Consider the following 14,744-nt stretch of genomic DNA (forward strand, 5'->3'; position numbering starts at 1 on the left):
GGCCCCTGATAAAGGGACACATGTCTTGAAATGCATTGGGCAATGATGAACAGAATATTTCCATATGAATTATCGAAGAATTAAACTTCTGTGATGTGAACAGAATAAAAAGTGTTAATGTACACCTTTGAGAAATTGTATTTGTTTAAGATGTATGATGTTTTGAAATGAAACACATTTGAAGAAATTGATCATTTTTTGTAATTTAATGTTTAAGTAAAACATTTGTTTTTGCAACAGTTCACATTGGACAAGTACCAGTACTGGGCATATGGTTATAATTTGATTTGGCATGTTCGACATCATACCCACCAGTGTAGCACGCTAAGGTTATAGGAGTAGTTATTGAAAAGAAGTAGAGTCAGGAGTGCTCCACTACCAAATATCGAGTTGAGTCTTGCGTTGGAACACCCACAGCAACACCCATGTCACGCCCCTAACACGGAAAGTGTTTCATGAAATGGGGTGATATCTACACACACAGGTAAAGTCACGCAGGGTGGCTTTACCTGTGCTTGTAAATATCACTCAATAGGTTGTGCCGCTGTTGTGTCACGCAACATGACGCACCAGCGGCGCAAGTGGCTTGTAAATCTGCCCCATAGCCTTTAGCATAACCTCATTAATTACTGGTTTGAGATATTCCTTTCTCTCTATTAATATGAAGGGACATAATAACTAAGGGCCTTTTTGGGATGCCGCTCAGACAGCATTCCACTGCCCTTTTGGAAGCAATCAAACTGCCAATGGTCTAGTCGGAGGCGGTTGGTAATGACTGCCGGATTACGATATGTCCAGAATGTACTCTGACCCACCGCTGACAGACGGCCGACTCTGACAGCCTTCCTCTGACTGCCAAGTTGGTGGTCGGAGAGAAACAGTAGCCATAAGGTTGTACAGGAAGATCTGACCGCCTTCCAGATCACAATGTGGGTTTCCGATGACCTGATCGTTGCGGTCTGACCATCTGCCTCATATTGTCAGAAACATAGGCGAAGGGGTTAACACTCAGCCGATTCTCCTTCCCCTCATTGGTCTCCGGTATGGATCCCTCTCTCCAGGTCCCCCTTCATCTCAGCAGCTGAATCCGGAGGTAGACAGTCCTGCGGCTGAATCTGCGTAAGTTCTCATGTGGCCTGTATCCCCATTGACTGGACCATGCACATATCGCCACACTCCGGCAGTGGAGTACATGATGCACAAGGTATGGCCCCACATGTGTTATGCATGTGTGCACAACTGCATGTTTTCTGTGCATTTGTACCCACTTGCAGCCAACTGTCCGGGGGAGCGGGGCATCACAGACGATGAGAGCTTCGCTGTAGCAGCGGTTGCATGGTAATCTGGTGGGGGGAGTTTTCACGGCCTCGATGGTCGGAATTGGAGCGTGGCTGCGGCGGTCGGACGGCGGTCCGACCGGCATCTTAATCTGGCCCATAGGCTCCAAGGTTTCCATTTTTGCTGATTTTTACAGATAAAAACAGACAGAAACATCTATTTTCCTGTTTGTATTTATCTTTAAATGTGGATAAATACTGAAAATAGGTGTTCATTTGGACAATTCTTACTACTGTCAATCATGAGTGCTAGGTCAATCGCTGTGCGGATTGACAGGCAGGAGAGTGAAAAAAAAATAAAAAGATTTCCTAATAAAGCTTAAATAACTGCAGCAGGACATCTGTGTAAGCTGTTCTGCAATGCAAATTGTTTTAAATGACTGTATTGTACTATAAATGGCTAAAACGCATTGGGCATACAAACATGAATAATATGTTGAAATGTACCCATTGCAACTACATTTTTTACACTAAGCTTAAAATAAATACGGATAAATACGGATAAAATGTGCAAAAAAAATATGGATAAATACAGACGAAAATGTCAAAAAAATGAATACCATAAAACCGGGAGTTCTAATAATGACATTTTATGGGATAAAAGTGTTATTAACGAGATTGGCTCCGGTAGAAATTCACCCTTCTGTTTAAAATACATGTTAATATAAATTCTCAGTCTCAATAATAATCAATAATGGCATAACTTTAAATTACCATTTAAAAAAATAAAACACAAATATTCTTTCTTTCTTCCTTCCCAGACTCTGACTTAATTCTTGAGAAAGGGTAAATGTGCTTTTAGTTTCAATAAACTGCCTGTCAGCAAAAAACGATTTTACCATAATTAATTGTCTTGGGGAGCTTTTTATTTACGAGAATTTGATTGCCCATGAATAAATCTTACAGTGTATTGCGTATTTTGTAATTGATAAATAAAGATGCAATTGCACTTTTTATTTTTCAGGCATAACACCCTGACTTTTTCTCATGTACAACAAGCACTGCTTAGCTAAGTTAACATTGCCCTTACTGGTTAGTCAAGTTAAGAAATATAGACACTCAGGGACCTATTTACCAAAATGTTACACAGTGCAGCACAGCAAGTCACCTTGCTGCACCACACTGACCTGCATGACAGAGAAAGGTCAGAAATGTGTTGTATTTAAAGCAATACAGCACATTCCTGACTTTTCGAAGCGCTGGTGCACAATGTGCTGCCTGGCACCAACCCAGGCACCCTTGCACGTGGGCGCAAGGGTACCTGCGTTGCATGCAGGATTGTTTTTGTGCAGGATGGGACACCTTCCTGCTCAAAAACAATCCTGAGAGGCATATTCCTCTTTATATGTGTGCTGCAGAATTTAACACACATAGAAAGGGTAAGTAACGAGGAGAAATAAAGATATATCTCCTCGTTACATCTTGTAGGAAAGTAGGATCTGTTTTTAGGGTTACCCCCACTTTTTGCCTGGTGTTAGACTGTTATTGACTGCTATGCAGGACCCCAGTCTCTCTGCTTTCTCCCCTAAATTGTTATGTTCAGTACTTAGATACATCGCAGATTGAATACTGAGGTACTCTTATTAGTCCCTGGCATATGGTACTAAGGTACCCAGGGCATAGGTCCCGCTGAGGACCCCCTTGGGCTGAAGCATGTATTATGCCACCTATGAGAAACCATTCAAAATGTAACTACAGGCTTGCCATTGCAGCCTGTATAAGATGGTGCTAGCGCCACTTACAAAAGATATAGGTCTCCTATATCTAGGGTCACTGCCCTTAAAAACTATGTCACCTCTATAGCAGGCCTTTACAATCCTGAGGGCAGGGTGCTTGGTTCTAAGTGTGAGGGTGCCCCTGCATGAGCAGGACACCCCTACAGCCTATGGGTTGTAAGGGAAGCAGTGATATATCATATAGAGGGGCACCATGTAAATAGGCGATGACCATCGCGAAATTCGCTCAACAAATCCTATCATAATTGGTATCAAATATGTTGAAATCATATCCCCCACACCGTAAACGGTGTGGGAGGTATGATTCCAAGAACTGGAACGGGTCTCCGTTAGGCTCTCAGTGCTCCCGGTACCAGTCTTCCAGACCCGGACAGCACAACATGGCTGCTGCTGACTAGAGACACGATTCGGCCCTCCTGCTGCTGAGCCAAGCTTGTGCAGGGGAAGCCAGACCAATAGGTATCCTGTCACAGGGAGGTGTGACCACCTTCCAGACAGGATTTAGTATTTTGGGGCAGGGTGGGTGCACTTGCCGGTGCCACTCAGTCTGCATATGGGGCACATTTGGTTCCTCCTTGCATAGTCCAGTTCAAATCAGCTCTGGGAGCCGTTGGCTCCCGCTCTGGCGAGACACTGGACAAAGGACATCCTTAGGCTACTTGAGGTGTTGCCTGGGTATAGGTTCCTAGATTTGTCATGGGACACGATTCAATTCAGACACAACTTCAACTTCCACCGTCTGGGCACTCTGGACTTTGCAGGACTTCGTTTGGGCTCAACTTCATCTCCCTTCCAGTCTGCTGCATGTGCAACATACAGGAATATTCCAAGGCCTTTGGGCATTCAAGACACCTGAAAGAATCTCCCTTGGAGTGAAGAATCACTCCCTGCATCTACAGGCACCACAATTAAGCTGAGCAATCTGCTGGTCCTGGGCTTCCATGCACTCAATGCTCAGCTACACAGGTTATGGTTTTCCACATTTCTCAAAGCCTGTCCTGCCCTCTCACCAAGTTTGAGGCCAGTATCCCTTGTAGGAGCCGCAGCAACTGAACCCCTGTGCACCGCATTGACTTGCCATTGCACAGGCTTGTTGACTTCCATCCATCAATATCTTCGGGCTCCAGGTAGCCCCAACCTCAAACATCTCCAGTGACCAAGATCTTTGTCCACACTGCATGATCTGCGCCGTGACCTGCATCTCTTGGTGAACTGCTCAAGGTCCTCTATTACCCCAGTGCCTCTGGCCTGTGGGTCCTAACGAGGGTCACTTTTAAATTCTTTTGGGCTCCCCTGATTGTTTGGGGCATGCCCTGACTCCACTGCTTATGGTGAGTCTCCTGGACCTTGCTGGTCCCGACATTTCACCCTTTTCAACTCCTACATCGGTTGCAGTTGCCAAGGCTTGTTGGTGCTCCCACCGGACACTGACCATCAGCTCGAGTCTTGACAACCGACGTGGGACAGCTCGTTATGGCTCCGTGGTGTTTCACAATATCGCCTGGTCCACACAGCTGCAGTTTAAAGGTCACCGTCAGCTCTCCTGCAACACCCAACATCAGTGGGCATTCGACTTCCTAGTCACTCCTGAGTGACATAGACTGTGTCCCCTCTGCTTACAGGTACTCTTCAACTTGAATCCACCTTCAGTTTCCATCGGACACTTTCTCCTTCTCCAGCAGCGACATTTTTCTGAAGTCCTCCATTGGGTTTGACAGTGGTTTCCGACGCCACTTCACCTCTATGCACCCGGCTTCCCTGGTGTAGGTAACGTGGGTACTAGGGTATCCACGAGTGAGGTGGCTCTCCAACCTTCTGTCTTACACAGGGCTTCTTCAGGGTCCACTGGGAAGAGTCCTTAATCTGTAAAATTGCAAATGTGATTTACATGTTGATTTGTACGTAGAACGCGGAGGTGTTTTCACACTGCACACGATCCACGTGGGCTTCCTAGTCACTCACCTTGGGTGGTTCCTTGGATAATTTCCCCCCAATTCAAAGAATACTTTATATAATCTTTAATATTTAAGTTATTATGAAAAATTACCTCGTAATATTTAGAAAAACTCATGCTCTCCTGTTTCACATTATTTAAAGCATGTAAATATTAAGGACCCCCTGTAGTTCCTAGGACAGGGCAAATTGACAATGGAAAATATAATTCCTAGGACAAAGAGTAAGAACACAATAAACCTAATAACATACAAAAATGAGTTCCGAACCAGTTTATAAATGTCAAAATATTACTAATTTTAATAATAAAAACATCAATAATCTAAAATAGAAAGGTCAAATTGATACATTAATTGATCCTTATTATATTTCATGTATCCTATTAAAAGAAATAACAAAACAATGAGTGGCAAATTTATGATCTTCGACGCGTGTTTCGGCCCTGTAGACGCCTTCGTCAGGAATAGCCACAAAATAAACCTAAAAATGATTAAAATGCATTTAGAACTCATTCTCGTAATTTTGAACAATTATTTGTTTCATATGTATAGACAAAACAACTGTGTTACTATCTGCTATTAAATGATATATCTATTAATAAACAACTTATCTTAATCACAAATAACATTGAATTCATGAATCAAAGAAAAAAAAAGAAACAGGCAAAAAAGTGAAGATAATCAAATAGAAACCAATTCCCAATTATATCTCCACCTAGTGATCTTCTATGTTTTGGGAAAATGCAATCATTTGAACGCAGGGTGTATAATCTAAATTATACAAGGTTTATTTCTCCATCATGTTGTGTTTTCTATAAGGAGTGCAGATTACACACATGAGGGAAAGGGCCTCAAAGATGGAGAGATAAATAATGATTTTAAATTACATCTTCATTTGAATATTATTATTTGTCCTTAGACCTGTTAGTGTATTGCCACTCATGCGCCTGATTGTGGTTTGTTTTCCATATGGATTAATAAGAGGAATATTCATCAGAGTACTGTAGTTTTAGAGATTTATGCGATTTTTGCTGTGCTATACAGTGAATCTATTTGATTCATTAATTGAAAGACCTGAAAAAAATAATTTCCAGGTCTGTGGTAAATAAAATCTTCTTTACCGGACTGAATTTCATACGGGATCTTGAAATAAAATAAAATAGCTCAGAATAACAAGAGGCAGAATCCGTGGTATAAGAGGTTTTCTAAATGGGCTTTATTCCACTCAAAATGGCCGACTCGAGTCGCGGCCTTCAGGTTCCGTCACCACGAGGGTTCAGGAAGTGAAGTACAATACTTTATTGACAGACATGCATTTTTATAATAAGTACATTACAATGAAACGAATGTAGAAGGCGTAACATTTGATAAGAAAAGTGACAAAACAGGTACGTAATCGAAACTAGGCGTAATAAGGAATAAAAGAAACATGATTGGTTAGGATTATCAGACATAGGTGGATCTATAAGATAATACTTGGCATAGATGCGCGCGCAGCAGCATGACGTGTGAGTGACGTGCAACTAGGGGGTGAAGGGACTTGACATTTAGCTCTACATGTGGAGACGAGAAGTCTGGGGGGTCAAATCAACCTAATCCCAAATCATATCTAACATCCTATGTTTAAAGAACTATGTTATCCACAAGGAAGGACTCTCGGACAGAATCTAGTCTATACTGACTGTGTGCGTGCACAAACGCCTAAGTGTCTATATGAGATGCGAGAGGCAGAAAACTTTCCATGGCAACAGGGCTATGAATCATTTGCAGGAGGACGGAAAGGCTGAGTCCTTTGCTTGTGAGCTAAAGGAAATGTTTACCTAAATCACTAGACAGGAATGCATCGGCTAGAGAGCAAAATAGATAATTCGAAGGTGAAATACAGCTTCTTGGCAGGCAGGCGAAAACTGGCCGAGGCAGGCACCGTTAGCTGCACAGGGAGTAGGACAAAGTTCATGGATACAGATGCGAGCTCAAGCTGAAGCTGTCAGAGACAGAGAGCAGGGAAAGGCTTTGAGGACAGAATCGGGCCTACTTGCCTGAACTGTAAAAATGGAGTAACTTAGCCATATAAAGTCGGTGGCCTTTCATGCTTAGGAATCGAATATCCAGCCCATTGATGGCGGATCTGACAGAGAACATGTCGACGGTAGACACACATATGTTTGCGTCTTAGAAACTGGAACTGGAGGGAACATACATGTACTTGTAACATGCATATAGAACCGTTGGGGTCCAAGATAGGGGACATAACTGATCAGGAAAATCCACATTTCCACATTCCCTCCTTGTCCCCTACTTGCCCTTCAAGAGATATCAATCTTCATCATTCCATCGATTTGCTCATGGAGCATCATTTCTTCTTCCTTCTTCTTCCGGTATTTTGAACGAGAACTGTGATATGGAATGCATGATGTGGCACACAGACCACAAATCGCTGGTCCACATTGCAGGCATAAACAACAACTGAAGAGCATAAGAAGGCCAATACCTAGGAAGGATAGAACTCTCCATCCCCAGGCTGATATCACACTCCAAAACCACCCGGACCACGTCCAAGTGCCTGGATTCTCGTGTATCTGGCTCACAATCTTATGAAGGCGTGTTATAGCTTTATATACAGATGGCGAATTTTCTGGTATGAATATGCAGCAGCTGGATCTGATGACCCTGCAAGCTCCGCCCCTATCGACCAGGATGACGTCAAGGACAAGACGATTCTGGAGAACAACAATTCTCATCACTGATTGTTCCTCTGTCAGATTGCCTAGGGCGGCTATAGTCTCGTTTACTACAGCTTCAAGAGTCTTGGTGAGTCTGCGTATCAGCTTACTATTTGATATGGTACCTATATAGGGAAAGATACCTTTATTGAAATCTACATACTTGTCCCATGCCGTCTCAGTATAATCGACAACTGGGAGATCTCTACGCTCTCTTTTGTGTACTAAATGAACATTTCGATAATAATCAGGGGGAGCTAGAAAAACAGGTGGCAAAAGGAATGCTATGTAACAGGTACCATCCCAATCTAGAGGCAGACGCATATATGCAGTCTGACCACATATAAAGTAAGAATGGCGAGAAGCTCTAAATGAAGATTTACCTTGATCACTATATTCTACTGTAGTAACGCATTGGCTATGGCCCATGTGTATGGAACCAACTTTTCTTACACATAATTCACCCTTAACTGGAAATACTGACATAGTGGGCAGAATTAGTTCAACTTCGGTTTTGACATTCAAAATCATAAGATTAGGCGTAAAATTACCTAATTTATACACTTCATTTTCTAAATCAGTTCCTGTTCTACTGGGGTGACCCTCCTTATTAGGGTGACAGACTTTGAATAAAACTAGATTCAGATTTCCCCATATCCAATGTTGTTGATAAACTGCTGTGTCTGGGTCTATGGAATTTAATAAACTAAACCATGCTCCACAGGAGCCATTGTGTGTGAACGGATGTGGAAAGAAAGGCAGAACTCCTTTGTTATTCTGATAGGGAGGGAGTCGGCCACACACCCAACAATTGGTGGCATTACTAGTCTGATGGGAATGATGTAACATACTAATGAAGGTGTTGTTGCGCAGCGCAAGTCTATAGGACAACTCATGTGGGGGTAATTCACTAAAAGAATGTTCATCAGTTATATTGAAAGCACGTTTAGAAACAGGATAATACATATGCAACAATATGCTTGCAGTAACTATTAAAAAACTCAAGGAAAACAAAATTAATAAAGTCACAATACAGTGGCTACGCAGTAATTTACAATAAGCATGTCGTTTCATTATGATTCTGGACTCTACATCATTCAGACCTAAGGGATACATGTCGGGACAGATTCAACCGCTTCACCTTGGAGAGGACTTAAACAATCAAATCGTCCGACAGTTTGGATCTGGACCTGAGTTTCTGCTTATAGAGTTCGGTGCTACTGGCCTCAGCCAAAGGTAGCTTTGAGTCAATGGGGGAAGACACACGGGGAGTACTGTTTGTGTCAGGAGGAAGTCCATGAAATTTCTTGATATGGCTGGAATGCACCCAGCCTTTTCTCCCTTCGATCTTCACAGCTGTTCTGGTCGTCAGCAGGACCAACTTAGGAAGCCTCCACCTTGGCTCCAGTTGGGTTTTCCGATCGAAATTCCTGACGAGAACATAATCGCCGGGAATTACATCATGAGGTTTCACCTCGGTGTTGTCGGGAAAAGCTGCGACTACCTGTGAACGACAAGATTGTAGTGCAGACATCAAGGAAGCCAGGTAATCTGTCAGCATATTACAGTCAACATCAGTTATTTTACGGGGTATAGGCGTCCCCCACATATTCGGTGGTCTACCAAAGATCACCTCATAAGGGGATAGCCCTGTTCGAGAGTGTGCTACCATTCTCATGTAAAATAGCGCAACTGGTAAGGCTACTATCCAGTCCACCCCTTTTTCCTGACATATTTTAGACAATCTGATTTTTAAAAGTTGATTATGTCGTTCCACGAGACCTGCTGCCTCGGGGTGTCGGACACAGTGGAATTTCCACTGATATCCCAACAAAAGTGAGACATGTTTCATTAATTCGGATGAGAAAGGCTGGCCGTTATCTGAATATACAACACGTGGTAAACCGTACCGTGGGAAGAATTCTCGAACTAGCTGCTTGGCAGTAGTCGGGGCAGTGTAATCTGATACGGGATACGCCTCTGTCCAACGGGAGAGAGCGCAGACAACTACGAGAACATATTTGAATCCTCGACAACGTTCCATCTGAATATAATCCATCTGGAGGACTTCAAAAGGATGGTCAGGAGGCTGAAATCCACCCTGCTCTACGGGAACACTCTTTCCTGGATTAAACTGACAACATATCATACAGGTACGAACTTTTTGTTTAGCTGCTGCTCGTAAATGTTTGTTGAACCAAATGTGCTGAATGCTGTCTAGCATAGCCTTCTCTCCTAAATGTGCTGGACTGTGAACTGTAGCTATAATGGCTTGAACCATGGAATCAGGGAGAAACCATACAGATTTCTCCTTCGTCATCCATCCTTGATCTGTCTGGATCCCTCCTAGTTCAGTCCACTTCTTTATTTCTTCTGCTGTGGCATGTGTCTGTATGTCAATTACGTCAAGTGCGGGATCCTTAATTGTCATACACTGTGTTGGTGTCTGAACTATTGGCTTTGTCATGTCTAATGTGCGATTCTGAGCAGTCTGTTTAGCTGTTCTGTCAGCTAAATCATTGCCTTGAGAAATGATATCAGTAACCTTCGTGTGTGCTTTACATTTCATAATTGATATAGCAGTGGGTAGATGTATTGCGTCTAACAAGGCATGAATGAGGGGTCCGTGCTGAATGTGGGCACCATGGGAGGTTAAATAACCTCTCTCTCGCCACAGCACGCCGAAGTCGTGTACAACTCCGAATGCATAACGTGAGTCAGTGTATACATTAACTTTCTTATTTGTGGCTTGAATACAGGCTTGCGTTAGAGCAATAAGTTCTGCTGCTTGGGCTGACAAAGTATCTATACAATTTGTCTCAATAACTTCAGTGTCTGTTGTGACTGCATACGCGGCCACTAAATCTCCTGTACTTGTTCTCATGCACGATCCGTCTACATACAACGTCAGGTCTGGATCTAACAATGGAACGTCTGTCAAGTCTTGTCTAGGTTTCGTCTTTATTTCAATGATTTCAACACAATCATGAGCTAGTGGGTCTGTTCCAATTACAGGTAATAGTGTAGCAGGATTCAATGTATTACACCGTCGGATCTCTATGTGTGGTTGAAACAATGTCAGTTCATAACCGGTAAGTCTTGCTATGGTCAAGTGTTGTGTTTGTGTTCGGTTCACAAGAACCTCTACTGCATGTGGTACTTGTACTGTCAATGGGTGTCCTAATACTATGGCATCGCTTTGTCTGATTGCTAAAGCTGTCGCTGCCACTGATTTCAGACATGCAGGCAAAGCCTGAGCTACGGGATCTAATGTACTGGAAAAATAAGCACATGGCTTGCGTGATCCTGCTTGATCCTGAGTGAGTACTGACAAGGCAGTACCTTCGCGTTCTGTAACAAAGAGTGTAAAATGTTTGCTATAACATGGTGTTGCTAAAACAGGTGCTTGACATAAAGCTTCCTTTAGGCTTTCAAAAGCTTGTGTATGTTCCTGAGTCCAAGGGAGAACAGTCGATGTGGCTGCCTCCTGTGTGGTTAACTGAATGAGTGGTTTTGCTAGAAATGCGTACTGAGGGATCCACTGCCTACAATATGAAGTGAGGCCTATGAAAGCCCGCACCTCCTTTTGTGTCTGGGGTATTGACATGTTAGCAATTAACTGGATGCGATCTGGTGTAAGCTGCCTTCCCTCCTTGGACAGCGAGTGACCAAGATAAATAACTCGCTGGACACAGAATTGCAGCTTAGAAGGAGACACCTTGTGCCCCTTGTCGGCTAGGAAATGTAAAACTGTCAGAGAAGCTTTTTCACATTCTGGCTCGCTTCTCGCTGTGATCAGCAGATCATCGACATATTGAAGCAGTGCAGTATTGACTGGCATGTGGATACTGTCAAGTTCTCGTTTCAGTGCTTGGCTGTAGATGCTGGGGCTTTCTGTGAATCCTTGGGGAGCGCGTGAGAATTTAAAGCTGCGCCCATTTAAACTGAATCCGAACAAGTATTGGCTTTCCGGATCTATTGGGACGCTGAAAAAGGCATTCTTGAGATCGATTACAGTAAAGAATGTTGCTTCGGAATCAATTGCTGTCAACAATGATGATATATCAGGGACCACAGGGAATTGTGGTACAATGCACTTGTTTAGTTCACGCAAATCAATAACCAATCGGTACACTGGTGGGGCAGTAGGATCAGTTCGTTTAAGAATCGGAATTATCGGTGAATTACATACATTGGAGTCTGTTTCTACAACTACTCCCTGGGCAATCAGCTCATCAATGATTTTCAGCAAAGCCACTACAGCATCATGCGGTAACTTGTATTGTCGCATTCGTGGTAGTACCACTCCTGCTTTCAGTGTGACTCGATAGGGTGTAATGTTCATGCAGCCAACATCCGTAGGGCCTTGTGCCCATAGATGTACTGGTAAAGTCTGTAGTCGGGGATCCATGTCTCTAGACACATAGTGACCTTTAAAATCACGCAAAAACAACCTTACTCCTTCCGGAGAACAACATATTATGGCTCCTAGTGCTTTCAGAGTTTTAATTCCTAACAGATTTTCTGGGCATGATTTAGTAAGCAATAAATCTGTAGTTCGTGTCAAAGGTCCTATCGTAAGTGGTAGAGGCTGTGATACTTCATTAACAATAGGTTTTCCTGAAAAACCAAGGGAAACATTTTGAGAGCCTGAGAGGGGTGCCCCTGGAACTTCACTACGTTTTATGGTTGTTCGACTTGCCCCTGTATCGAGTAAGAATTTTCTATCCTGACCTAATAATTCACTATGTACATAAGGTCCTTCTTGATCTACAGGAATCTCGATAAGCGGTAAGTCAACTTCCCTCTCTAGGCTGGTTCATGCGTAACGCTGATACTCAGGGTATTCATACTGTGCAGTCTGATACATTTGTCGTGTTGTGGTTTGTGTGGCAGTAGCAGGCAACGGTGGTGCAGCTGGCACAAACTGTATGGGTTGCTGTGAGGCTGGCATGGACTGTTGCTGAACTGGCATGGACTGTCCATGCTGCATAGCTCCTTGTTCATTCTGATCTTGTCTAACTAATCGTGGTCTCTCCTTTGCAATGCCTGTAGCTATATTACGTTTCAGGACTGGACAATCGTGTACATAATGGCCCAGTTGTTTACAGTAATTGCAGGTTCCCTTTACAGGAACTGCAGAATCACCAGAATGTGTCACACCCTTTTTGTGACCATCTGCTGGTACTGTCTGAGAAACTAGCATTTTCATTTTTGTATCCTTCATGCGTCTATGCTCGTGTTCTTGTTCATCCCTAATTCTATTGTGATGATACTGTAACATTTGTAGCATTTGCGACGGAGTGTTACTTTGCCAGGTACTCTCGAATTTCAATATTCTATTCTTTACTGGAGGCAATGCATTTTCCACTAATTTTGTCACAAATAAATGTGGATATGAGTCACTACTTGCTTTTATACCACTATTTATACCAAAACATTTTTCAAATCGAGCATAATAATCGCTTGTGTCTTCATCTTGCTTTTGTTTGCAGGCTGTGATTGCACCCCAATCTTCCTTTTTTGTAGTTAATAAACGTGGCAGTACCTGTACTAGTAAACCTGGTAACAGTTTAACTTTATCCCCGAGCCCTGAACCTGCAGTTCGGCCCCTTTCTTCCTCTGCTAATGCTGTCCAGTCTATCTTTTGGTCTCCCACTTCCCACTCTTTTTCTTTCAGTTTTTCATAAATGCCAGCAGGCAAAAGCACCTTTAATATCGTCATAATATCAGGAAAGGTGTACTCTCCCATTAGTAACATGTCTTTAATTTCTCGGTGGAAACCCGCTGGGTCTTTGTCATGACTAGGTACTACTTTCTTCATTTCCAATAATTCCATTTTTGATATGGGTGTGTAAACAAATACACGGTGAAACTCATTGTCTTCGCCTTTTATTGGGTGCACTTCTCGTAAAGGATTTTGTCTATCCATATAGTACGGCGCTCTTTCTCTGCGGGGCAGCGAGAGAGAATCCGGACTTACAAAAAGGACATACTGCTTACGTGACACTAATATCTCTTTAATTAGCTTGTTACTAGAACCTCTCCATATGTTCGTGAGTAGTTCCGTTAATATATCAGGTAAAGGACCAGGGTCAGCATGTTGGCTCTTATATAATATGAGGAGTTGCTGAATCATATAGATTCCAGCTAAACGTTGTTCATCTGTACTGAGATTAAAAAACGTGTGTGCTACGGTCTCATCACCGTATTTTTCAGGACTGTCAATCCAGTGAACGGCTGATCTGGCTAATTCTTGCTCATCCATGGAATCGAGGAGGTGGTAACCCCTTCGTTCTCGTAGTATTTTATCTGCGGCTTGAAACGAATGTTCAGGAGACTTCAGATTTATTATAGGCGTCGGATACGTTCTGCTATTATTTGGGCATACTGAGTGTATGGGATCAGAAAAACATCTAGCATTATCACAGGACCCTCCTCTGCCTACATAGGCTATGGTCTCTGACTGTCTTGCGGAATTCCCTGATTCGGACACTTCATCTTGCTCAAACTCGTCTGTTCCCAATCTTTCTTCATGAATACGCTCTATTTCTTTACGGATTTTTCGGCACATGGCTATTATACAATTTTGCTTATCGTGTCTCCCTTCTGATATATTCTGACTCCATCTTGTAAGAATAAGCATTGCATTCGGGTCTACCCCCGGACGGTCTTGATTTCTGATCACACAGTTTATGAGGAAACGTAACAGTTCCCCCTGCATCTCTACTTTCTGGAATTCCATAGCTCTGTTAATACATCCTGGATCTCGTCCTGTTTGAACAAAATGATATATGTTATCTAGATGCGTAATCATCCCTGGTAACCTCGCTAAATACTCTGCGGCTCGCCTGATACGTAATGATGCCAGGACCATTTCGTCCTCTTTACCAGCCACTGGGTCATATCTACAATTTACAAGGAGTTCCTTAAGCGTACGTTCACTTACGAATTTAGGTGTACGTGAATGCGCTGACTCTTGAAAAACAAGTTTAT

This window comes from Triturus cristatus, chromosome 10 (assembly GCF_964204655.1).
Source record: "Triturus cristatus chromosome 10, aTriCri1.1, whole genome shotgun sequence".
In the NCBI taxonomy this organism is placed as follows: Eukaryota; Metazoa; Chordata; class Amphibia; order Caudata; family Salamandridae; genus Triturus; species Triturus cristatus.